Below are 27,871 nucleotides of genomic sequence, written 5' to 3' on the forward strand. Positions count from 1 at the left end.
GGTTATGGAAACTGTATCCAACTGCGAAAACCCTGTAATAAAATAAAGTAGTGGTAGATAATAAAATATTAGAACTGGTGAAATATTTTCAAATACTGAGTATGTGTTATATTAAAATGTCAGTTTTTGTCCAAATGACTTGATATAATCCTCAGTACAACAAAATAGAAGAATCAATTATATAATGTTCTCCAAACCAACCTTACTCTATGGAATTGAAATATGGATCATAAAAAATGAAAAACGAATCCAAAATATAGAAATGAATCCTTAGGAACTCAGCAAGACATAAACCTTGTGGAATCACAAAACAAAATTTACATTTCTTAATATAAATCTAATAAACTGTAACATCATTACAAGAATAGATACAACATCTAAACCGAATAAATAGCAGTAAAAATTGTCAAATTTAGCACATAAATATAAAATAAATGTAAATAATAAAAATAAAAGACCAGGAAAGGGATGACATGAAATCAAAAGACTACTTTTCATAAATCCGTAAACAGGGCAAAATATCTGCGATTGCAGATATTTTTCGAGTGCAGACACTTTTCTAGAGGCATTTTGGGGAGCCTTCTATACACAGCTGCGCCAACTTGGCCACTCAGCAGTCTTATCGTTGACTTAGTGGATCATTAGATAAAAATTTAAATGTTTATTAACAAATAACAAATAGGGTAAATTCTGATTTGTTAGGGACAAAGCAACAGTAACTAGCAACAAAGATCTAACTTACGAGGTCTTTTCAAAACGATCCGCAGATTGCAATCTCGATTATTATTGATAAACGAAAAGTGCTTGTGCTGCAATATCCACTAAACTTAAACGTTTTTTGATCAGCGACAATGAGTGCGATATTATTTGAATGAAAACAGAGCAATATGCTGTATTAAGTGATTTTAAAATTCCAAATCGGCTAAAGAAACATGATTTACCGAATCCAGGAATAAAGAATAAAACAAAAAATTAAACTTACAATAATAATCATAGGGAAAAACTTGGCTTGACTTCTTCCAGAACTTATGGCGAGACAGGAAAGAAACCGAAACGAACATAATGCACACTATTACAGAAATTCAACAAGCAAGTAAATCACGAAAATCCCCCTGGAGAAGATAGAATAAATACAGCTTATTAAACACTCAAGTATTCTCGTCATCAATTAAAATTATTTAACAATATCTGGCAGCAAGGAAAAATACCAGAAAGCTGGAAAAGGCTATTATCATTGCAATGTATAAAATGGCGTAAGTTTCCAAACGGGAGATAAGATAAATACTGATAATACTTCTAAATACTGATTGTAAGATAGTGACTATTTTTTACATTGAAAACCCTAATGGAAAAACACTGTAAATTCAAGGCATTTGTGGATTACTGAAAAGCCTTTGCCAAAATCGTAAGGAGTATTCTATGAATATGCATAATCAAGAAGTTCAAATCAGCTGCTGTCAACAATAAATAGCATATATCAAAACAATAAGCTGGAAGAACCAATGATATATGGAACAAAAATATAAAACTACACAAACTGGCCGCTGAATTAGAAACCTTTATGCAGATATACGTAAACGTCATTTACGCAGCGTATATGCAAAATACTTGGTTTCACCACGTGTTCTGGGTAACTATTTAAGAATATTTCTGGTCAGTAATGTTGATCACATGGGAAAAACAAAGGATCTTTCGTAGTTTGATAAAGAGCTTATTGTAGGTGCCCGTCTGGCTGGAGCCACTATTTTGAAAACAGTAGAGCTAACTGCTTTCTCAGAAGGTGAGATAACCCGGGTGTTTAATCAGTGGGAAAATAACCCATGTTGCTTGTCTAAGAGGCGTAATTGCGGTTCTAAGACAGTCTGTCAGGAACGAGATCGCCATCGTCTGAGAAAACTTGTAGGGATAAACAGAACTTCTTGTTTACAGCAATTGACCGAATTATTTAATGAAGGCTGTTCCCGATCAATATCTCACCAAACTATGCGCAGGGAATTGAAGAGGATCGATATTAGCAGTCGCTAAAGGAGATCGAACGTGTCATTAAATAAGCGTTTCTAAATCAGTTGCCGGTATGTGTAGCATTTAAACTGGATCGTGGAACTACACTCAATACCGTATTGTTTGCAGTTGACCAAATAATCATAGCAAGAAATTATGAACCCCAGAAGTCAATATTTTCATTAAACACACTTGCTAAAAAACTTTGGAATGGAAATATCAACAGATAAAGCAAAAATCATAGCTTGTAAAGGATCATCTTGGGTCCGAAGAAAAATCATGATTGATAATAAAGTTTAGAACAGATTAACAGCTTCAAATACCTTGTTCTATATCATATATAAGAGAAGATGGTATTGATACCAAAATATCAATTTTCTGAAGGTAATAGAGATGATCATTATTATTTTCACGCCTAACCACGTTCAAAAAGCATTCTTGAATAAGACTGAGTTCTGGTAAGACACCTTCTCTAATGTAGGGAAGTGAAATGTAAAATAAAAAAAACAGACCATGGAAGCTGTAAAGGGAAAAAATAGAACGTTAAGAAATGAAATTCCTACAAAGGAAAACACAGTTCACACTGTGACAAGAAAAAAAATGCACCGAAATACATAACGCACTGAAAATAGACTCTACGGAGTCTATATTCATTACAATGAATATACAGAATAGCTAAGAAAAGAATGGAAAATCGCCCAGTAGACATTTCCATGTCAAGGAAGAGCAAGAAAAAGATATAATGAGACCTGAACAGGCCACACGCGCATAAAATCGCATAAAGGATGATGATTATGTTTACGACAAAATACTCTTTAATATGTTGGTACGAGCCAGGTACAGTACTTACCAATAAAGAAAAAGGAATAGCTTCTGTGGCCTTCACATTAACGGCTTAAACAGTTGATTTTCATAATCTTTTGTAATACAATCGCCTTTCCTCTTATTCTTGTATCGTAATGTGCTTTAGCTACTTGAAGAAACATGAGTAAAATATCTTTGCTTCTCCCAGTTCTTGTGTGTAACCTCTTTTGCGGATATAATGGGCAGTTTCTTCTTTGTTGTCCCTCAGTTGTTCAACATCTCTTTATTCTTAATATTCTTTTGCTCACTGTCTCATATTCCAATCATTGTATATTGAATTCCTACTTCTGTCTATTTCGACCTGGTCCAAAATGACTTCAAATGAAGTCATTTTTTAATTTTATTTTAATATCATGACTTCGACTGGCTTTCTTTTCGAACTTTACAGATTATTTCGTAGGGATGGAATATTGTTCTCACTAATGACTCTCACTCAGATACCAGATAAATTCCAAATATTCTCTCAAAGTTGTCGATTCACTTCATCAGTTACCATTCAAAGTATGAGAATAGATTAGCGTTTTTTTTTGGATTGTGGAAGGTAATCGATTGATCTTTGGAATTATTATGAACTCCCTGGAAAGGGGGGAAATCAGTTACTTACTTAGATTGAGAAAATTAATTGAATTTTAACATAATGGTTTTGAAATCACTCGGTAAAATTCGAATCCCATGTAGTATATATCGTATTAGGTAGTTTAACAGAAGAGTAAGCACAACGCTCATATTTATGAAGGAATAGTAATTGAATTAAAAAAATACTGATAGCTGACAACACTTGGTGTTTAATTCTCTTCCCATGTAGTTGTCGTGTATATTAGGACAGCCTGAACTGTTTTCGATCACCTTTCCCCTGATGATTGCTAGATAAAAGGATTCAGCGATTTCATCATGGCAAACATTTTTAATAGATGAAGATCGTCATTTTTCATCTCACTTTAAACTCCTCTTATCTAAACTTTGGTTTTCCAATTGTGCCAAGGCTATTAGTGATAAAACTAAAGCATATGCAGTAACTACTTGCTCGCTTGCATCAGAATTTTCTTTTCTTTTCTGAAATCTGGGACTTGTAAGAGTCACTAGGTTAGTAATTTATTTACAATTATTGTAACGCTAAAATATTAAGAAATGATTCATATTTTAACATTAATTCACTCAGTCCTTTATTACAAAGTTGAGTAATTTTTATGCATATTTTTTTTATATTTTACGATGCTACTATAGCCATAGTTTTTTTTTTTTTTTTATACGAATATTTTTATAGGAATAGTGCCGAATTAAAATCGATAAAGATAATTCTTTCACACTCTTCTAAAACCGTTTAGAACACGCTCCCCACACTTTTTTTTTACCCATTACTATCCATAGATCTTTAAATTTGATTTTAATAAGTTTCTTCTTTCTTTTTCTATCTTAAACCCATCTGTGACCCTAGAGTATACCACTCTGGAACGTTTCTGTGTTTTTTTTTGAAATTGCTGTAAGATTACATCTTTTGAAATACTTTAGGCGCACTTCGCTGCTTATTGAGAATTCGTGGAAGTATAAAATGTTCAACAGCGAACGAAGCAGCTAAAGAAGTTTAAGAAATAGGCCCATTTCCAATATAAGGTGTTAATATATTGCAACAGAAAACGCTTTTATTCATATCCTAATAACGTGTCTGACATATTTAAAGTTTTGCACCAGGAGATATTTTCTGCTTTAAAAAAAAAAAGCAAGACGAACATTAAATCCTCATTTCCATTATGCCTCTAACGCTGGTATAATACGTTAATAATAACTGGAATGTGATTTATACGTAGTTCATGGTTATGTTGACTTGTATGCTTGGTTGCATTATCTATGGAAGATCGCAAAAGAAAAGATTAAAAGAAAAAAACGATGTCTTAAGCGTTATATAAAACATAAACAGTATAGTGATGTAAATTAAGAAACAAACATAATATCACATCTTATCCGTCGGATTGAATAGATAGATAAGATGGGATATTACTGCAATGCTAAGTAATATCCCATCACAAAATTCAAATTTGTAATCAAATACAGTACTTATTTGGGGGTTCTTATTTAAAATAACACGCAGAATTCGCTGAGAATAAGTCATACCGCCTGCAACCAGCTATCTTGTCGCCGGTTGAAAAGGTGTGGATTTTCGTATTCTTGATGAAAGTAGAATTCTGGATTTCAACCAACAGATATGTATCTATTTTGTTCTTCTCCTGAGTCATCACTAAATAAAAATTGAATAAGGCTTTTGCACCAGTTTGACTTAAAATGGATTAAATATTTTATAATTAATACAAATTGTTGAAATTGTATTTTGCAAAAGTTGGCAAGTATAATCTCAACAAAGAGAAGTTACGTGAAAGAATTTTCTCCGCAGACGCGAGACAAAAAATGATTGCAGTTTGTTGTTTTGGTGTGGTAACTGGTTGCGTGTCGCTTGCTCTTTTCTCGGATACAGCTAATAGTAACTGCATTATGATATTATTAGAACATTTATTTACATACAGTCCCCTCCATATCCGTTCATTTTAGATAGCAGAGGTGGTCTGAATTGACCGGAGTTGATTTGTAGCAACACAATTCAGCTGCATCAAATGATTTATGATCGCTCATGATCACAAATTCTAATAGGCTTATATATTATGCTTTTTGGGATGCGGCTAATAAGAATCGCAATCTAGTTGCTTTGATACCCGGAAGTAGAAAATGACAAAATGCCCAATACAGTCTAATCTCATTGTACCTTAAAAGGAACTTGTGGCATAGAAAAAACAGTAGTGAACATATAGCGTAAGACATTTTTTTATATACCGGGTGATTATAAAATAACGTCAAGTGTTCAGAGCCCTCTAGCGAGTAATATATTGGACGAAACACCAATATTCGGTAGATGTACCCAGTGGAACATGGGGATTCGATTTAACGAAAGAAAAAAAAAAGTACCAAAAGTCGCCAACAAGGGAAATTTTGGCGCTGCCAAATTAGTTTTAGTAGATGTGACTAATGAATGACTAAATGGCAAATGAGAGACAGCATACATCAATTTCATGACGTTTATTGTTAATTACAAATGAGGTTCAATATGACCACCATTCTGATGTTCCAGGACCTGCGTACGGAGCACGACATTTTCCACAGTGGCTCGCAACATATCGGAATTGATTTGTCTCACGTGTAACGTTATTCGATCTTTCAAAGTTGGAATATCGAATACATGTCCTTGTTACACAATGTTACAAACCTTGCTACAAATTTTTAAGAAATACCCACAGCCAAAAGTCACAAGGATTGAGATCAGGCGATCTCGGTGGCCATGGCGTGGGAAATGCACGACTAATGATTCTTCTGTCAGAGAAATGTTGTCGCAAAACACGCTGTATCTGAAGTCCGATGTGGGGTTGTGCACCATCCTGCGTGAAGATGGTCGAATCGAGACATCCTCTTTGCTGTACTTGTGGAACCATAAAGTTCTGTAGCATGTTGGCATACCTGTTAGCATTGACGGAACAGGTCACTGGTCCATTTTGGCGATTTTCCTCGTAAAAGTATGGACCGATGATAAAAGATGCCGTAAATCCGCACCACACTGTGACTTTGGGCGAGTGGATAGGCATCTGCAGACACACGTGCGGATTAGTTGCAGCCCAAATGCGACAGTTGCGTGTGTTAATATCGCCGTTCAAATAAAAGTGCGCTTCGTCACTCCATAAAATCTGCCACGGCTGGATCATCCACTTCCATGCGCGCTAAGAATCTCAAAGATAAGTCGATTCGTGTGGTCGCATCACCAGGGCGCAATTCTTGAACATGCCTGATTTTATAGGGGTAAAACTTCAACATCTGATGTAGGATTTTCCACACCGTTGTGTATGGGATATCCGTTTGCCGGGATATTGCTCGTGCACTGCTGGTACCCTGCACATTCGCCATTTCCTGTTCCACAATAGCAGTTGCAACTTGTTAAACTTGTTGGTGATTGATTGGTTTGCGTCCCCTGCCTACCTGCACTGCTAGAGTTCCAGTAGTTTCAAATCGCAGAATCAGTTTTCGTAATTTTGTTATGCTAATCGGTCCTTTTCGTGAATTTTTCATACGCCGAAAATCACGAAGACAAGCACTGGCATTATTGTTCCGCTGATAATAGAGTTTGACTAACAAAGCACGCTCACGTAAGGTGAGAGGCATCGAAAAGCAGTTCGTCTACGAATGATAAGAAATCTCACAGGCTTTCCTTTTATTGCATGATCTCTCACAAGAAAAGCGATAATGCAAATTAATGTATTTTACTCGGTAAACAGCGCCAAAATTTCCCCTGTTGGCAACTTTTGGTACTATTTTTTCCGTTAAATCGAATTCCCATGTTCCACTGTGTACGTCTACCGAATATTGGTGTGTTTCGCCCAATACATTACTCGCTGGAGGGCTCTGAACACTTGACGTTATTTTATAATCAGCCGGTATATAAACCAATTTTCTTGGCAGGTGAAGTACATAATTTAAGGTAAATGAAATCACTATTTTTTGTATGCAGCATATGATTTTAAAACACTTGTAGCATACATGTTCCTGTATAATTTCAAATGGGTTTTATGACAAAAATAATCTCTGATTCAAAATTCAGTTGGCAATTTATTTTTAATGCAGCTCCGACGAAAGGTTGTAAATCCTTAGTGGGCTAAGGATTTCTTTTCTATTTTTTATTTCTTTTATATATTTTTGTTTTTTTATTTGTTTTTTACATAATCCGGAAATGCTGTTCTAGAGACCAAACATGGAAGTACTGTTTCAAGTCAATTTACTAAGGCATCCATCAAGCGAGGAGGCTGTCTCATATGGGGGCAATGAAATGCATCTTCCACTTTCAAAGACAATCACAATTCATTTATGCCCACGGCGGGATTCGGGTCCTCTGTCAACCATTTGGCCAACAAAATTTCCCCTGGCCGTACACGAATCCGCAATGTTCAATTTAGAACCACCTATGCCCCAACCATTAGGCAATAAGGCTTAATTACCGGTCTGGTTGGCAGAGTGTTTAGCGTACACGCTTTACAGCCAACAGGCTGCAGGTTCGAAGTTCGCCGTGTACTTGGATGCTTGTGAATGTCTTTAGGTAGGAAATGAACTTCATCGACCGGTGTGAGACCACTTCCCCCGCTTATTGGTGGCCTGTAGTGGCTTGAAAAAGTTCCATGTTTCGTCTCTAGAGCAGGGTTTCAGGACTATGTAAAAATAATTAAAAATATATAAAATTGATAAAAAAATAGGAAAAATGATATCCATAGCATACCCACGGTACAACATGTATTATAGGTTTGCTAATAACCTTTCGTGAGTAGGAGTAACATAAAAAAAACTATCAGTACATTAAAAAATGGATTGTATTCATTTGAATCTATTTCAAATCTGTTGGTATTGTTGAAGAGTTTGCCATACTTGAATTGTTGAACACCAATCTAATAAAGAGCATTTTATTTCAGAATAACATTTATATCCTATTTGTTGAGGAATTCAGTTTTTCGATTTCAATTATATTCTATTTAAATATGATTTACTCAAGTAGAATATTTTTTTTATGTGCGTATGTTTTCATTTGAACTTTTCTTGTATAATTGGTTATGTCGGAAGTTGCGCCGGTGTTAGATAGTTGTTTTGTCCTACATAAGTATATTCTGAATGGCAGTACAACACCGATTTCTTTCTTCCGTTTTACTTATAATATTATTAATGGCCTTCTCTCTCTCTCTCTCTGTAACTATTATAATCTACAACAGCTTTCTTCAATCCAGTGCTGGATGAATGCCTCTCCGTATATTCATTTTAGCAGACCTTGTTCATCTCTTCTCCATAATTTCGTTTTATCTCGTCATCCCGTCGTACTGCTGGTCTACACCCCCTGTCCAAAAAGAAACCGAACTTTTCGAAAATAGAAGAAACTAGTGGCACCACTTGTTGGAGCTTTTTGTTGTCAAAAGCGGTAACCTTCATTAGTGTTGTTTCAACTGTTTATGACGTTTGTTTCATTAGAAGCCGAGTTATAGTGCCAAGAGTGACAGTGTGTTTTGAAGAATGGTCGGTCGTCACGATATTCATGCCGTACGCGACGAATTCTCGCTATCAATCGTTTCAAAACTTCGAGATAAAACTCACCATTGACGGTTTGGCCAGGCGGAACGAATTCTTTGTGGATAATGCCCTTGGAATCGTAGAAACAAATCAGCATTGTCTTTACTTTTGACTTCTCCAAGCGACTTTTTCCGGATGCCCCTCTTCTGGTGGTCTCCACTCAGCACCCTGGCGCTTTGTTTCGGGCTCATACTCAAAACACCACGTTTCGTCACCAGTAACGATTGTATCAAGGAAGTCTGAGTTCTTTCGAGCGGTTTTAATGATGTCCTTGCAGTGTTCAATTCGATACATTTTTTGATCGTCGGTCAACTTGTGGGGAAAAAAATCGCGAATTCAATTTACGAAGGCCCAAACTCTCGGTCAAAATGTTGTGCACAGTTGATTTTGGAATCCCCAGTTCATCTTTAATCGTTCTCACGGACGATTTCGGATTTTCTTTGATGAAATCACGCACTTTTTGGATGTTAACTTTGCTCCGTCCAGTTTTTGGACGGCGTGGCTTTTCGTTGTCCTCAAGCGTCTCACGACCACTTTAAAATCGCTTAAACCACTGGTAAACTTGAGAACGGGATAAGCATTCATCTCCATATGCTTTTTGAAGCATTTGATGCGTTTCGGTAAAACGTTTACCAAGTTGAACACAAAAGTCAATCGCAGCTCTGTTTGAAACTCATTTTCCAACCGTTCGTCAAAACACACTGTCATTCTTGGCACTATAACTCGGCTTCTAATGAAACAAATGTCATAAACAGTTGACACAACACTAATGAAGATTGCCGCTTTCGAGAACTAAAATATATAACAAGTGGCGCCACTCGTTTCTTCTATTTTCGAAAAGTTCGGTTTCTTTTTGGACAGAGGGTGTATTTGGTATTTTTGTCCAGTTCTTTGTGTCTATGAACTGGACAAAGACACTTGTTTTGTGTCTTTATTCATCTGCTGTCAGATATTCTCATGACATGCAACATATATATATATATATCTGTATAATAAAATACTTCTGTTAGTTTGAGATATATAAAACGTGGTGTGACGTGTTTCCATGGCAACAAGTGATCCCACTTACGTAGCAAAGTAGTGTGTTTAATCTTCAGTAAGCGAAGTGTGTAGTACAGTCGTAAGCTTGCAAGATAAGCTCTGATATTTTCAGTAGTTCTGCTTTCTAGTCCTATTTTTCTCTTTCTTTGGAATTGGAGGGGAAGAAATAAACGCACCCAAAGGGCAATTTAAAAAATAGCCAAAACGATATCACAATTTAATGAGTATTACATAACTGTGCATTATACAGGGTGGCCCATAAGTCACGAGTTAGTTTAAACATTTACTATTTTTTATTAATTAGTTTTATTCTTTTATTTTGTTATAATGAAACACAAAACCTGGAGATTTTTTTTTTATTAGTTATGAAAAACCACATCACGTAAATGCCTTCGAGTTTCGACTTCACAAAGACGGACCCTATCTACTGCTGTTCCATGAACGGTTAATATTTCTGGCTGAGCGCCCTAATTTCTGCACGAATATTCTCCTTCAGCTGTTGGATTGTCTGGGGCTTGTTCATATATACTTTTCCCTTCAAGTAACCCATAGGACCACGTCGGGAACCGTCATATCTAGATAACGTGATGGCCAGTTAATTGCAGATCTTAGCGAAATTATTTAATTATCTCGAATGTGGCTCTAGCGGTGTGGGCAGTGACTCTCTTGCTGAAACCACATCTCGAGTGTTCTCTGCCGCAGGACGTACAAAATTTTCAATCGTGGTGCGATAACGCTTCCCAGTGACTGCTATTGCATTATCGTCCACTTAAAAGATGTAAGGCCAGAGAAAGAGGAAAACATTGAATGTTTTCCTCTGTCCTGGCTGATCGGGATCTCCGGGATTCTGGCAAGTCGCTTTACGGGATCCTCTTGCTGGAAACAACGAATCACTGTTTCCGAGGGAACATTTCTGACATTAAAATAACTACGATATGTTGTTTGCGTTAAAATAATCGAATGCTGATTTTCAAAATAAAATTGCACGATTTTGGTTTGCTGTTAGGTTGTGAACTTTTCCATGATTAATTTCCCTAACGCTCCTTAACGCTCAAAAAGTTATTCTCATTTGAAACCCTTTCTTGACTTATGGACCACCCTGTATAACTACTCGTATTATGATACATAACTAGCAATTACCATTTTATTTCCGAATTACAAAATAATATTTAGAAAAAATCGCACCACAAATCGCTAAATTTAGTTATCGACTTATTTGAGCAACTCAACAGTTTTCAGAACGTTGAGTCGGGTGTGTGCTTATCGTCTACAGCACTGGTTGGTGTGTCTCTAAATCTTGAAGATTTTAGGTAGTCTGGCTCAATGTTATTTAGCATCACGTAGTAAAATATTCGTTACAGTAATTGTAATAAATATCTTGACTTTCAGACATGCCAGAAGTGTTTGTATTCTCTAATGATGGAAGTCCATATGTCGTGCAAAGCCATCTCATGACTTAAAACCTGCGGCACAAAATGAACAGAGAACTGCTGTGCTCTGCCAAACGGCAATCATATCAGCTCACCATATTTCCTCCCTTTTATAGAAGATGTAAAAATTATATATTTACAATCAGAGCTAGCGCTGCTCACAGAAAATAAGAACAGTTGCTCGCACCAATTTTAAAGTGGTACTAATTCATATATTTTAATTACAAAAAAACTAGCAATTTGTGTGCGTGTGTGTGTGTGTCCCAGTTGATAATCACTATTGAATAAGTGGTTTGAGTTGGCGGCTTTGGGGAAAAAACTTAACCGTGGAAGATGCTAAAAAACCCATTATGTCAGTGTAGCGAAATTCCAGTCCTTGGATATTTATTATTAGTTGTAGGAGTCTTTCTTACATTTTCAGCATTATGGAGGTAGGTTTAAAAAATAAATAATTAAAATAATAAAATAAGACAAAAAAATAATAATAATAAAGAAAAAGAAAAAGAATTGCAAGCTATTCATCTAGGAATCGGTATTAAATGACCTGATATTGATTTTATAGTTTTTTTTGTTTTTTTTTGGCAAAATAAATCTCAGTAGATCTTCGGTAGGCTACCCAATAACAACGATGACCATTGGTTAGAAAGGCCTGGATTCAGATTTCGTCTAGGACACGAAGAACCTTTATGAGGCCATTCCGGCTGAAGGGAAGTTTGCTAGTATCATGAAGCAGAAGGATTTTTCTTCTGCAAGAAGCAAGGCAGTTCAGTGAACACGCAATAACTTCAGATATAAAACATCTGCTCTTAGAGAATGTAGCAAGGAAATTGTAAGCCATCTGTATTAAAAATGCTTGTAAACTAGTAGATTTTACTCATCTTTAGACAGAAATGAGGGATAGAAAAAACTTTAGTAAAAGAAACTCCAAATTTTTAAGTGATGATGGAGTCATTGAGTTTACGATATGTCTTCTTTGGTATGTAGATGTCGATTTTACACGTGCACTGATCTCTGCTTCTGGTATGTGCTTATTCCGGATGTGATAACATCAGACACATCTCTAGAGTGTGGTGAAGTAATTTGATTTTTAGTATACCTTCCTCATAGTAACCTATCGTACGGAGAACAGGATGAAGCAGTATATAAAAGAATAAAATCGAAATCACGAAAAGGAGCATGCAGACGTCAATCATTGTATAAATTAATGGAATTTCATTATTTTCAGGTACTAAAGACTTAGATTCATATAAGTGCCCGTTATATAATAATAAAGATTCCAAAATTCTTGTGTAGAATAAAATAAACTTGTCTGAAAAATGTTTTAAAAAAATAGAATCGCTAGAAGAGCGAAAAGTGTCGTATGTCTCTTCCTTTATCCCCATTTTAGTTCAAAATCTGGAGATGTAGACGTGTCGTGATTGGTCTTTACAGACTCAGTTTTTGGATTTTTTTAAAATTTATTTTGCATTATATGTATTATTTTTGAAAAGTTGCTAAATATACTGCTCATGTTGCAAAAAAAAGTAGTTGCAGAATATACTACTCATGTTGCAAAAAAGTAGTTGCAGAATATACTGCTTCGTAAAGATTCGCCTGTGTATTTTTTGTCAGGAAAGTTTTTATGGGAAACTTGTCGGGGCCAAATTAGCCTTCTAACCTCAAGTGGAACAATAAATATCCTAAGACTTGATGTGCGATTCTGTGAGTGTGTAATGTAAGCACTGTAGAGTGTGTGTCCGAACAGTGGAATGTAGTTTGTTCGCTAATAAAGTGACCTGTAATTAGTTTAATGACGCTTTTATAAAAGAGATATAAATTGTCGATTATAATTCCACTTTGTCTTCCCCCCCTGCTCCTTCCCTTTCAGCTATCCTATGCACTTGACAGAGAGCCCATTAGTGCTCTGGCCTGTCCCGAGATATTTCGTATGCAGCACGATCCGCTGCCGGCAAATACGGGAACTGGTTCTACGAAATTCGGTGTCCAAGTGCGCGTCCTGTAGGACTTAGTGTCGCCGTAACTGCCACCAGTCTACGAACAGCTAAAGTGACCTCGCATAACCAGCTCAGGGTGGTCGACTTGAGTTTCTCGTTGGCTGCAACAGTGCTGCCCTCTTGTTGACACGTGGATATAACTGAAGGTTTACCGAGTGCGTGAAAAAGGAGAGCACACGAATATCGCCGTAGTGGTGAGTTTTCTTTCCCCCTCCATTCTCGCCCTTTTGTTCTTTGATGTTGTGACTATGTTTGTGCACCTGGTCGGGGATACCTGCGTCATGTGAATTATAGAAGGCAGTCAGGTGTTTATTGTTGCCTCTCGAGGGGAGCTGCATGGTCGTTATCCCGTGTCTGTTACTGGTGTTGGACTAGAACAGCAGTGAAGGTAAACTTTCGTATGTGTGTGTGTCTTCCGTGTTGAGCGACAGCTACTGAAAATGTTGCAATCATTTTTCTTCTTTTCATTTCTAAATATTAGCCTGTATAAAACGGGCTTCGAAGTGGCCCATATACCTGATAGGAGACTTAAAAACGTTTCTCTGAGCGAGTAAAGAAGTATAAGTTCAATTTAAAATTGTATTTTTCTTTCCCCCGAGGAATTTCTCTAGATTGAAAACGAATACATGAGAAGTTTGTGTGGATGTGTGTGTGTGTGTAGTCAAGCTCGTTGTTTGAAACAACCAACCTCTGACGAAAGCGCTGTTGTGATAAGAAATATATACTGTGTATATACTTTGTCCCTGTACCCCCGCACGTGCGTGTGTTGTCGGCGCTTCCTTGATCGAATATCAGAATGTGTGTGTATGTGTGGTTCCCGATGAGTGACATATTTTTAATACGAGCCTTTCTAGCTAACTGCTTGTTTCTTCCAGTGTTTTTAGCATATTTCATAGAATTGTATGAACACCCGCTCTTCAGTCCTTTTCCTGTTTCTTATGCTATTATTTCGTAGGAAGGACTAGTGGATCGTTCAATATTTCCAACAAGTGGATAGAAATGTGTTTTCTCTGCTAGTAGAAGTTTTTATTCCTTATCGATTTGTTATTGAGTATGCATACGTCACTCTAGCCTCTACCAGAAGATTTCGCTGCCAAAAAGAGCAACCCTAGAGATTTTCATTTTCCACTATGTTTCTGGATATTAGGAATTCACTGACATCTCCATGATAGTTCAAGGAACTCGAAGAAAATGCTACTTACATTTCATATGATATTTCAGAACTTCTGGCATTCCCAAGTATTTTAATTTTTTTTCGTAAACCTGACTTTTTCACAGTTTTATTATTTCTTTAAGCTAAGTTTAAATCGATTCTTTTATTCCAGAAGGAACATTTGGTTCTACTGAAAACGCGTTTTTGACTAAAGTTTTCTTCAGTTTTTATTTCGTATATTGCTTTGAATTTCGATTTTTTAATTCTTTCTATTTGCCAAAATAATAATAATAAATAAATAAATAAATATTGAGTCGTAGAGGAAATATAATAGATTCTGATCAGATTCTAAAATGATTTTGTCGTTTTGATCGATTTTGATTTTACTATTTGAGTCTGAATTGACACCCTCATGAATCACAGAATTTGTTTTCATTGCCATTGCAGCAAAACAGTTTTGTTTTGCTGTCATGATTACCATTATTGCCGTCTATCTCCACCCTTCGCGCTTCCTTCTTACTTGGGATGAATTCTTTGATTACACTGTTAGATTTTATTTTCGGGAAAATTATTTGTATTCAATTATATCAGTAGCGCTGCGATCTTATAAACGTATAATAAGGATTATAAGATCGCGTTGAAATGAAAGTACGATAAGAAATGCCGAAAACGTTCGCCTTTGTCAATATATTATATAATTTCCATAAACAGAGATTAATGAACAATGTTTTTAACGATTCTTTGCTAGGCATTTTGGAGATGCTCTCTCTTTTGGCTTATCTGATAATACTTTCTTAGATCATGCTTTGTTCGAGCTTTGTAGTTCTGCCATTATTCATAAACTTTTCATTCTTATATTCTTCTTATGTCTTATATTCTTCTGCTTACGTCAGGTGCCTTTTCAAAGTATACAAAAACTTGTATATTTTGAAAAGTATGCCTACCGAATGGTTAAGAAGAGAAAGCTATTTTGAGATTCTAGTTTCTCAGAATGAGTGTTCCTTATTATTCGGTTTTAGTTATATTATATTTTTTAGTAAGCTTAATCATCATAACGAGATAAAATAATCAGGCATTACCCGTAATCTGTTAGGTGTGATGAATGTCTGTGTTCGATGTTTGTGTTCTTGGTTTTACGAGATTTCCTGCAAAAGAAACAGACCCACATGAGTTGGTCGGTTTGTTTTGCAGCACAAGAGACAAATTTAGCTTTAACCTAAGGGGATTTCTTTCATTGTACGGGATTGGAAACTTCCTTTTCAAGTCAGGTTGCAAACCAGTGCCGGCCTGATTGACTGAGCGGTTAGCGTATCCACTCTCCAAACCAGCAGGCAGCGGGTTCGAATCCCACCATAGTCCTTGGATGTCAGGTGAATTTCGTCACTCGGTGTGAGATAACTTCCCCGCTTAATGGAAGTTTGAAGTGGCTTATAAAAATCCATGTTTAGTCTCCACGATCACTGGGGACTAAACATGAACTGTAAGTGAAAAAAATCAAGTGATATCTCGTTGTTTGTTGTTCGTAAGAAACAGATTGTATATAAAGGTTTTATAGTAATTGGTAAAACATTATTATATTTGCGAAAAAATTGACAAATGAAATAGACATTAAAAAAATATTTCGGTTCTTTTTTCCGCATTCCTTTTTATGTGTGTGTGTGAGAGAGCACCGCCATTTAATGAAATGATATGGAGAGAAATTTATAAATCATTTAAAAATACAGTTTCTGGTTTTGTTCTGTAATCCTAAATTCTTATCGTAAAATCTTATTTCATTGGATTTAATTTTTTATCTGTTTTTCCTTTAAGTGAAACAAAAGATACAAGTGGATGGAACTGATACAGAAAATGTAGAACAATTCACATATTTGGGAAGTAAACTGACATATGACTTGGACTGTAAAAAAAAATAAATAAATAAATAAAGATCAGGATCGCAAAGGGAAAAACTGATCTGAAGGCCATGGTAAAGTGATCACCCTGCAAACAAAACTAAGAGTATTGGAAACATGCATCTTCAGCGGTGTAATGTATGGATCTGAAACGTGGGTAATAAATAAGGAATCAAGAAAATGAATTTTGGCATTTGAAAGAACTTGTTACAGGAAACTCTAAGAATAGGATGGGTACAGAAAATCACCAATGAAGAGCTCTATCAGAAGATAGAATCAAAACAGAATTAATGCAGAAGATTATAAAACGGAAGCTGCAATTATTTGGACACATCTGTAGAATGAGTGAGGACCGGAAGATAAAGACATTTATGTTTGGTATTTTGGTTGGATGGTTTAAACAGAATAAGTAGACCATACAGAGAATGGACAGACTATATAAAAGACTGGTGTGGAATGGGTGTACAAAAACTGCGACACTGTGCACTGGACAAAGAAAGGTGGAAAAAGATAGTGAAACAGGCGTCGGACATCAACGGGCAGTGAGCCCATGGTTCGTGATGATGATGTTGTTGTATTCCCACTTGGGTAAGGTTTGTTGTCTTCATAGTGTTCGTTAAAATGTACACGTAAAATCCGCAAATTAAATAGAAACTGGGATGATGCTGACTTGCTGGTGTTGACAGTGATAAAGATCTGGATAATATCAATCATTAAATGCAGTGCAGGAAAGTGCACAAATCTTCCATAAAATTTTTGTGCTTTTACAAAACGGAAAGAAGAGCATTTAGTTCTTTGCGTATTTCAACAGAAAAAAGGTCGAGTTCAGTTTTATCAAAGCTTGATAAATGAGATTACATCAGATTGAAGGCCCAGTCGTTCGTTTGAGGGAAGGGAAAAAAAAACAACAACCTACAACAGTAGTATTTAGAACAGAGAACTTGAGTATGATGAAGCTAAATGTGAACTGATTATTAGAAACAAGAAATGGGAGCGATAAAATTTTATGAATGAATTGAAACTGACATAGTTTAAGTCGAAGGCTCCAAATAGTTTGCTTTTGAAAATACTGTCCAAGGGCCTTAGGATATGTTAGGATATGCCTGTTAATTGCTGGCGTTCTTTTGACCAGCTTGCCTGTTTTTCCGAATTGGATTCGATTGGGTTATTTCGAGTTAGAACCGAAACAGTTATAGGTAAAAGCCAGTGTATTGTGTGTGTTCTCTGCGTTCATCGGCATGTTTGTTTGTCTTGCCGGATAAAAAACTGTGTTTCGGAGGTAAGAAGGAATTCTCCTTGCCGATTAAGCTACTTTACCAATTACATTTTTACGAGATGAAAAACACCGAAACGAAAAACCCTGCTACTTCCGTACCGTATGAAACTAACATGAATTGTATCAAGACTTCCGTCGATAAGCCTAATAAAAGTCCGCTTCCTTATTCGAACCCAGATCTTTCCACCCAAAAGGCATTGTCATTACCAACTGAGCTACAGGGGCTGGCTCTACTCGAAGTGGAATAAAGTAACTGGTTAACTTGAAAGATTACATATTCAAGAGAAGCTTAGATAATATTTATTGAAAAGAGTAATGTTGAAATGGATAGTCATATAAACTTCCCTATAGAAAGCATACTCGCATGTTTTTTTATAGAATTGATTAATAAATTATCTATTCGATTGGACCAAATTGCCCGTTTGATTTAGTGCAGAGCATATAGCAATCGCACTAATTACATATTTGAAGTCGCCTTGTCGATCACAAGCTAGTGACATAACCAGATCTGAGGAGAATATACGGTGGATATCATCGTTACTAGTTTAATTTCCCAAGTGGAATCTTCTTGTGTTTCAAGAAACACAAATGTGATGAGAAAATATCCTCCATCTGACTTGATAACGATTTTTAAAACACTCCAAACCTTACGATTTTGATAACTGTCTCTAGTCACGGAGTAAAATCCTCTGAAAACCAGTTGAGAGAGAGAGAGAGAGACTAGAAGCATATCTACTGTAATTTCCTGATAAATTTTCTTTCGCTGGCAGTTAATAGTGCGTCGCAGGTTTTTGTCAGTCAGTTTACAATTGATACTCGTGCGCTACAGAGTTGTGCTTTGTTTGTCCTTTGTGAATATTTACAGTTTTGTACTTTTTTCGAAAATTAAGCTTTATTTTTACATTCAGTTATCCATCACAGTGCAAAAGAAAAACTGAAGGTGATAGTAAATAGCGAATTTTTTGCCTAGTCCATATTGATTTTTAGGAAGTATCTGTATAATTCTTAAATATGAGTAAACGTGTTTCCTCTGTATAAAGATTCGAACCGGGGAAAATTTAAATTTAAATGTCATTGTTTGAAAAAATAAGTACTAAAAAAAAAGATGCGTCACCCTATGGCGCATGCGCCAAAAGTGGCACATTCGATGATTAGAAGTGGAGCATTGAACCCCAACGATAATTATAAAAAATATGCAAAAGGTATTAACCAAAAACAGATTTTTAGAAAAAAAAAAGCTAAAACTTAGTAATTATTTTTAGCGATTTTACAGTTTTGTTCACATCTTTTTGCTCATTCACTTGTATGAACCTGAGGCGGCAAACGTTAGCGACAGCGGTGCGTCGTAGTTTTTTGTCAGTCAGTTTACAATTGATACTCGTGCGCTACGGAGTTGTGCTTTGGTTGTCCTTTGTGAACATTTGCAGTTTGTACTTTTTCGAAAATTAAGCTTTGTTTTTACAGTTAATAGGATCTTAATAGGATACTATAAAATACAACATCAACTGAAATAGAAGCAAAACTGGAGCTAGTGCTTGGGTCTGAGTTACAGAGAGAAAGAGAGAGAGAGAATCATGTCATCATCATCATGGCTGTTCCGGCCTTAGAGGTCATCGTTGAATCTCTTAAGAGGACGTTCTGTTTTTCTTTTTCCAAGAGAATCTTGTTTTTATAATAAATCAATATATCATGTCTATATTAACATATTTTTAGTGGGAGTTTTTAAGGGTACAAGAGTTGAATGGCGCATCTGAACTCGTACATGAAAAAATTAGCGCACGGAACGTAAAAGGTTGGCCCACCCCCCCTTGTTTATATCAATTACTTTCATTCAGTGAAAGATATGCAAACGTTAAATAATAAATCGGCATCTATTCCAATTATGCCTACCGAATGGTTGAGATTCTAGTTTCTCAGAATGAGTATTCTTTATTATTCGTTATATTTTTTACATTTAATACACATGTATAGGATTTAATGTTGAGCCTTTTGACTTTACCACATTTCGTTATCCACGTAAAAAAAAAAAAAAAAAAAAAAAATATTAACAGGAAAAACACCTTGAGATTACTGACAAATGAAGGGGGGAAATGATGTGATTATTCATTTGCTATGGAACTAGAATTTGTGAAATGTTGATTAGCATTAAAAATACTTCCCTCATTCGTACAGTGATGTACACATACGGGCTTCATATCTCCTTATCTCGATGTCTTTTAACACATTCCCTTACTTATTATAGTCATGTAATCAGTATAATCTAGATGAAGGATGTCAAGAATTTTCATTTGTTCTTTGTGTTGCGACAGAAGGAAAGAATTAATCTCGCACGTCTGTTTATATAAGTTGCTGTAGGAAACCTTTTCCACGAATAAACGCAAGAAGGAAAATGTGCAATTTTGTTACCTTACAAGAGTTGAAGAATTCTGGAACTTGTTTCTTCCCTTAACGAAATGAAATTTATATTTAATTACTTGAGCGCTTAACTGATGCCGCGTTGTTGGGATGCTCTTTAACCCATTTAGCTTGATTTTCTGTGAAAGTATTTGTTGTCATGGCAATTTACTCGCAGTTAGGTTTGTTCCTGTTCACAACCGATATCAGGTATGTGTAATCTAGTTTCTGATAAGGAATGACGTCGTGTTATATAAAAAACATGCATTTCTCGAAGAAAACCTCAACTTAGTGTTAGGATTAAAGTGTTATAGTGTTATCTGAAGTAAGTTTTTCTCATAGTAGGTGATGACGACAGCTTCCTCTGACGTCAGTAGATTATCAGTAGCGTTCTTGCGCCTATGCAACTAATAGTAGCCTGCTGTTTGATTACTTCGTATACGCGCATGAAGCTTTAGTAGCGAGTGCCAGTTGGCATTGAGTGATGTGCCTTAGATGTACATATGACAACTGGAGAAGAGTTAAGACAAATCGATTGGAATAGTGTTGCCACCGAATATTATTGCATTATAGGAAGAAATTCTTTGGTTTATTATATACATTGGTTTTAAGCAGAGTAAGTTTGCTATGGACTTTTATTGATTAGTGTTTTTCCAGGTTGAATTAATATGGATTATTTTTTGATATAATTATAAAATGATTTCATATAGAAGTGTTGAGATTATGCTTATTACGTAGTCCATACTCACGGAACTGCTGCCAGATTCTAAAATCTTTAAAAAAAATTTTTTAAAATCCAAAAAATCATGTTGCCATACTTCTATGGCAAGCATTTCAAAAATTGTTGGAATAACATCCAGGTAATATCCATGCATTCATGCGCATCATATTATATATTCATATATACCATAATTTATTTTTTTATTTAATAAATAAATTATGGTATATAATTTATTTATATACCATAAAGATTTTTGAGAAGATTTTGTGAAATGTGATTTTCACAAAATCTTTGTTTTATTTTCTTACTTCAAGTGATGAATTTTTATGTAAAATACATATTTTTTGCGCATATAATTTGTTTAATAATAACGAACGGCATCAACGAAAGGGTGTAAACCATGAGAACATTAGTACTGTAGATAAACTGGATACTCTGTTTCAGAGACCAAACATGCTTCTACTTTAAATCACTAGCTACAGTTTTAAAACAAAGCTTATAGCTGTATTCATTTCGAGTAATCAATTACCCAGATCAGCTAATATGAAACGCCTGTTTTCGAAAAATGCGATTTATCTGAAATAGTGTGATTAGTCATAGATTGGGGACCACTGATCAAGGAGCCAGACCCTCCAGTATACCGATCTCCATTGGATTCACATTTCGTATTCAAACGAAGCGCACTAAAGTGGTGAATAGTTCTCGAAACGCTGCATTTCACTTTCATTCCCAGCAACATGAACAACATCACGAAATGCTCTACATTAAATCCTATGAATTAAATGAAGTGGAAAGGATACAAATAATGCAAAATAAATGAAAAAAAGCGATGCGTTGTGTGTGTATACGTATTTATACTTCATAACGTTTACTAAAACCATTGACTCTGTTTTGTTTAACAAAAAATATTACTTCCTTTTGGGCCTTTTATTCTCCGTGTAGGTGGAAAACCTTTTAGTCCCAACTGACTTAAATTGATGGGCTGTTGGCCTCCACCCTTAACCATAATCGGTAGTTGAATTCCTGGTTGCGAACAGTTTGAAAACTTCTAGTGCGAGCGATAGACAATTACCACAATCTCGCATTCCTGTTTTGCTTTATTTAGATATATTTTAAAATCAGAATTAGTTTTGAGCATCACTAAAACCAGACAGATTTTATTGCTTCATCGTTTAACACGTAAATCACTCTCATTTTCAACAATCCTTAACATACTTGAGAAGCAAGCTATGTCCAAATGTTTGTTGCATTTTAGTTTCGATTCATTTCCGTTTTAAATCGACAGTGCAAATTATTATGTAACGAACGTTGAATAATATGGCTTTGTTGATCGAGAACGGAACTCTCATTTGATCTGTTTTCTAATTTTGTATACTGTATTATTATATGTAGGTAGTAAGTAGCTTTGAGAAGTCCTCCCATAACAAATAAGCAGTAGCGGAATTCGAAAGCTTCCAGAGACAGGCCATTTTTTTTTTTTATAAACCGATTATGTAACTGAAAGATGTTATTGAAACTCCAGTTGCGTAACTCGGAAACTTGTCATTATTGTAGTTACTTTATAAAATGCTCCCTTTTCCCGTTTCGATAATTGGACTAACCGTGAAGACTTAAGGCTCATCCGTGATTCCTGGCAAGAGAACCCTGCTAACAAGTTCGCAGAATGGAAAAAAGGCGCGCACAGGAATTGCTGAGGGATAGATTGCTAGATGAACCGAACATGCCACCATGTTTTATTACAGTATTAGCTAGCTGTAGACTAGAATGGGTTGACGCCATTTATATCCTGAAGGTACTCATTGAGATCTAATGATAGGTCGGCAGTACTGCCAGCTATAGCAAACAGAATAACACAGTTCTTGAACTAAGTGGCTTTAACCAGCTAGGAAGTGCACGGTAGGTGGCGGGGTGGTGACTTGTGTGCTCCAGGCACCCTGAGCTTCCGCAGTGCTGAGTAGAGACAAACTGCCAGTGTGGTTATTGTCTTGATCATTCGTTTCAGTTGTGTTGTTGATAACGTTACTGTTATGAAGTTCTGGGACTGCTCTAATTGCTACCTATGTACCGACACGTATCCGCCACAGGTGTTCTTTAGGGTTCCGGTTTTACTCACCCTACCTCCAGGGAATGTATTTACACGACCTCTTAGTCTTCTGAAATGCTCCAAGCATTTTGAGTTGAACTTGTTTCCAGAAGATTTAAACAGTTCTCCAAAAGATATGTTTCTGTTAAGTAATATTGTTAATGAAATATTTAAAGTCATCAGGGTTGATGCGGTCAGCGTGCATGGTTTAAGCATCCATTATTGAAGCCATTGTTGTATTCGTCCTACAAATGCAAAATACAGTTAATCCTTTCTCTAGCGTATAGAGTAGTATATCGTCGATATTTATATTTTTCTCTTTGTTTCCTTTGCATGGTTTTTTTTAACCTGGGAGTAGTCGGTATGAAAGATGAATGTAATCATTTGATGATTAAAAATGCTTGTGTTGTACTTGTCACAGTTTCTCTCAGTGTAAAAGAAATATGTGGTAAATATTACCAATCCCATCTCACCCATCAGAAGCTTTTGTTCCTTAATTTTAAGTTGTTTTTGTTTCCTGTGTATGTGCGTTTAACTATCTGCAGTGATTTTTAACACACGCATAAATACCAATTCCTTAAATTATGATGTATTGTTGGTTTATGTGTGTTTAACTGAAAATATTCGAGAACCAGCGTAGCGTTTTCTCTTTTCCAAACGTATTCTTCAAAGTGCTGCACAGTTTTTTGTGTACGTGCATGAATGACTTGAAAAACCAAATTTAGTAGCAAATTTAGTACTCTAAAGTGAAATTAAAAGTGAAAAAAATAAATTCAGTAACTAAAATTTAGTGAACGCAACGTTATAACTTTTAACCAATAATATTACTTTACTCCAAATTTTTTTTTTCTCCATGAATATCTTTAACAACGTTTACATCACTGTTCATTTATGTTGAATGCAGTTTCTCTTTAATAGGTAATATTTAAATACCTAGAAAGTGTATTCATTATTATACTGAGTAGGTTTTTTTTTTTTTTTTTTTTCAGTGCAATAAAACAACAAAATAAATTTCTGGAAGAAATATGTGCCCCTGGGAAGAGGCATTTACCGTTACTTTTATTATTCTTGACATTTCATGTCAGGAATTTTATTACATTTCGGAAATTTTTCTGGTTGGTGAAGCCTCGGTTGAAAACCCCTAGCACAGAGCATTCACACAATTCCTGTGTAACTGACAGAAAGCGCGTTTATTTCTTTCTTTTATTTATTTCCACTCCGCTCTGAAAGCAGTTTACAATCTCAGTTTGTATTTATGGTCGAGTGTTTCTTTGTTCAGGCGCTACTAATCTTGTTGTCACTATTGGACCACAAGAAGCAATTACGAGTCTCCTCTTCACTGACATTGCATGCCTCGAGGCTGTTGGACTGGTGACACCAGTACGGAGAACATCCGTTATCCTTCGCGATAGGTGCTCAACCTCTGACCGCTGTTTGCAGTACGAAGGGCAGACCGGAACAATTGCGTAATCCTTTGTGGGCGGCTTTACGATAAGTGGCCACTAGCCTTTTCTGTCGGCTTGAAGAACCTGTCTCAGTAAAAGGTGGGCAGGTCGACATCCCGACGGGCAGATATGGAGAGCCGTTGTCCTGCCTAAAAATGACCTTCAGCACATTCCGTTGAGGGCTAAGGACATAATTCCTCATTTTTCTCGGCTTGTTGCCCTACGGCGACTGTGGCAGCAACATTTTTATGTCTCGCGATCGGTGTGAGGTACCTTCATCCACTTGTTTCATCCAAGGTGTGGGCTATTTGGATCTTTGCATCATTATCATTACTAATACTTCTTTTTGTTTGTTTTTGATTTTCGACAAAAATTTATGATTTGTATACTTTTGCAAAATATCCAACTTGAATTTTTGCGCTCACTAGCGGTTTTTTTAGAACTGAAATATATTCCAAAATACTTTGTTTAACCATTCTTCGGAATACCAAAGCAATGCTTTTAAAATAGTAATAGAACAGCCCAAAACTATTACGTTGATTTACATGCGAACTGAACAGTACAATCCATTTTCGTTTATTTACCTTCTTTTATTAGGAAACATAAAGTACAATGCCTAACTGAAACGGTGAATAGGTAAGAAAGAAAAATAAGCCACAGTGTGATTTAGCATCTTTCGCACAGAAATTTAAGGCAACTTTCAAGTGTGAAAAATATAATAATCAGTTAGCATATATAAATGGAATCGAGTTTATGTATCTTCTTACCTTTTCTTTCTTTCAGTAAATGGCACTTTGAAAAATCTATTTTTAAGAACGAACAAATAAATATTGGAAATATTTATTTGTTCGTTCTTAAAAATAGCGAATACTGGATTTCTCTCTGACCATTGATCAAGAAGACATTTGCTATGTAATAAATAGTTGCTGATCCCTAAAAGCATTTTTACAATTGCCGTTATTGCCAATAGCTTCTTTCCCCTCCCATCATCTTCCCTCGAGGAGATAATGGGGAGGGAAAAGAAGTATTTCCTCTCTACGTGGTATTTCCCCATTTACTCCCTTTCTTGGCAAGCAAACTACGCATGGTAAGCATCAGAGTTTGCCTTTCTATAATGGCACAGATATAAATACATCGTGGTTCAAATTAGGGTTCGTTTATTCGTAATTATTTTGTTGTTCTATGCAGTTTCTCAGAAAATTTTCGCTTCACTTTAATTAAAATATGCGATTAATATAAATCGATGGCATAGGGCTGCGGGTTCAACTCTGTGGATTGTGCACCAAATTATCAGTGTTTATGTGGCGGATTTCTTCGTTGTATTGATAAGAATACAAAGAAAGAGTTATTTAAATTATTAAATATGTTAATAAATTAATAGCACTCCGTATTCCATCGTCCCAGTATATGCAACATGTATGTGAGGTGTATTTATTAAAATTATTTTTTTACTTGTATATATTTTTACATTTTATTATTTCTTTACATAATCCGGAGGCCAAATAGGAAACCTTCAATAAAGCTAGGTGATTTAACAAAACTATCCAGTAATTTCGTGCATGGATGAGAAGGGTTATCATTACAACATTTTTTTTTTTAATTTTTAATGTCCATATTTATGTTTCTATACGAGAAATACTCCAAAATTATTTCCTACTGTATCAACTATATCGAGAGCACATACCGTCATCTCTATGTTTAGTTGACTAATAGCGAATCTATCTTTTATTGAATAGAGATTACGATGGAAACAAAATCACTATATGCAGCATTTTGGGATGGGTGATTTTATTATTGGTACCAAAGATTACTTAATTTGGCTCAATGTACTGGCACTATGAGCCGTTCCCTCTTACACCAAAATCACATTCACGTGACTTTAATGTATTAACGGCTACATAGCAGTTTGTGATAGCACATTGGTAATCTCAAAAAAAAAAAAAAAGGGTCAGCAAATTCGTACGCCTATCGGATCAGGTTTGGGTCTTCATTAGTTATTATTACGTGATATCCTCAAGGGTATCACGTAATAATATCACTGGACGACCACTCCACATTGTACCGAAATTTACCTCTGCAACTGTATCTTTTAAAGTTGTATGGTGTCAGCAGAATTATTATGGACTTACTAAGCTTTGGACTCTCGTTACGTGCATTGCAAGGCACACTGGCAGCATAGAGGACTTACCAGTTTAATAGAGAACTTCTCGAAGCCGCGGGTATGAATTTGAATAGCTCATGATATTGTTGTGGACCTAGGCTTCTTCTGGTCCTATATGTGGGACCATAGTATGGAGCACTGTTTTAGTTCGAAGTTAGAAAAATAAAAATGGCAATTCTTTTTCTTTTACTAGGTGATCCATCACTGACCAGTGTGTACTTCGTGTACAAGATACAAGTTTTTTTTTTTTTTTAATGTAATAACTACCCAGGAAAGGTTGTAAACCTGTAGTATTTTTTTGTACTTCGTGTAGTCTAAGGATTATTTATGTTCTTTTCATTTTATTATTTTTGTATATATTTGCATATTTATTTTTTAGCATTTATTATTATTACATAATACGGTAACCCTTCTCCTAGAGATCAAACATGCAACTTTTTCAAGTTATTTCAGACATTCAGTAAGAGTATGTGGGCGTGCTCTCTCAAAGCACTGAAATTCCTCTTCCATCATTTATTGATAAATACTGCAGATCTTCAGCACACTGATGAGCATTTGCGCTGATGCATCATCTAAAGATATGCCTGAATAATAGGAATTTCTAAATCTTGGGTTAGGGATGTTTTTTAACTTACTTCTTTTTTATGTAAACAGGTTATTTGAGCCGAGGAAATAACTGCCATCTCTCGGTACCAGCCGAATTCCATACTGATTGGAACCAATTGGATCATTTGAGTGATGACACGAATCACAGATTCAGCAACTAAATAGAAAGTATGAGGATGAAACGTTTGCACTGAAAATTAAAAAAAAAATCTTATTGGCTCTCATTCTATTTCTCCTTTACTAACTTCCTCTGTGTAACTGCAATTTCCCAGAAGCTCTCCTATCCTTTTCTGATATACTAACAAACCTCCGAATAGTCACCCATGGTGGCTATTCGGAGGTTTTTAGTATATCAGATAGAAACTGGCTTGGAAACCACAAATGATAATTTCTGGGAAACCATAGTAATGATTACGGCAGTTGTTTAGTAATGACAACTTCGCTGCGTGATAACAGCGTGTCGACCGCAGATTAAACATAGCACCAGTATAATTCCGTTCACTGTGGTTGCTCTATATTTTTTGGAACCAAGACAGTTGAAGTAAGATGGAACTTATCTTTTATTTCTCCTTTGTGTCTCAATGTATGTTCTTTACCTGTATGTAGCCTTTGCTCATGGCGTCAAGGAAATAAAGGGACGAACAGAATACGTGAAATGTATTTTCAACATCAATC

At 35.7% G+C, this 27,871-nt stretch overlaps 1 protein-coding gene across 4 annotated transcripts in view; it reads left to right on the plus strand.

Moving 5' to 3' along the window:
* Positions 1 to 27,871, plus strand: part of LOC150093047 (uncharacterized) — a 568,891-nt gene that overhangs the window by 193,930 nt on the left and 347,090 nt on the right. The window contains exon 1 of one of the 4 annotated variants that reach the window (XM_090413704.1): positions 20,719 to 20,796. The exons of the other annotated variants lie outside the window; for them this stretch is intronic. The gene's annotated coding sequence lies outside the window, so the exon portion shown is untranslated. Of the gene's footprint in view, positions 1 to 20,718; positions 20,797 to 27,871 lie in introns of those variants that run through there. 4 annotated transcript variants of the gene reach the window in all.

Source organism: Typopeltis vanoorti, chromosome 24 (genome assembly GCF_054136105.1).
Source record: "Typopeltis vanoorti isolate ZY-2024b chromosome 24, IOZ_Tvanoo_1.0, whole genome shotgun sequence".
Taxonomy (NCBI): Eukaryota; Metazoa; Arthropoda; class Arachnida; order Uropygi; family Thelyphonidae; genus Typopeltis; species Typopeltis vanoorti.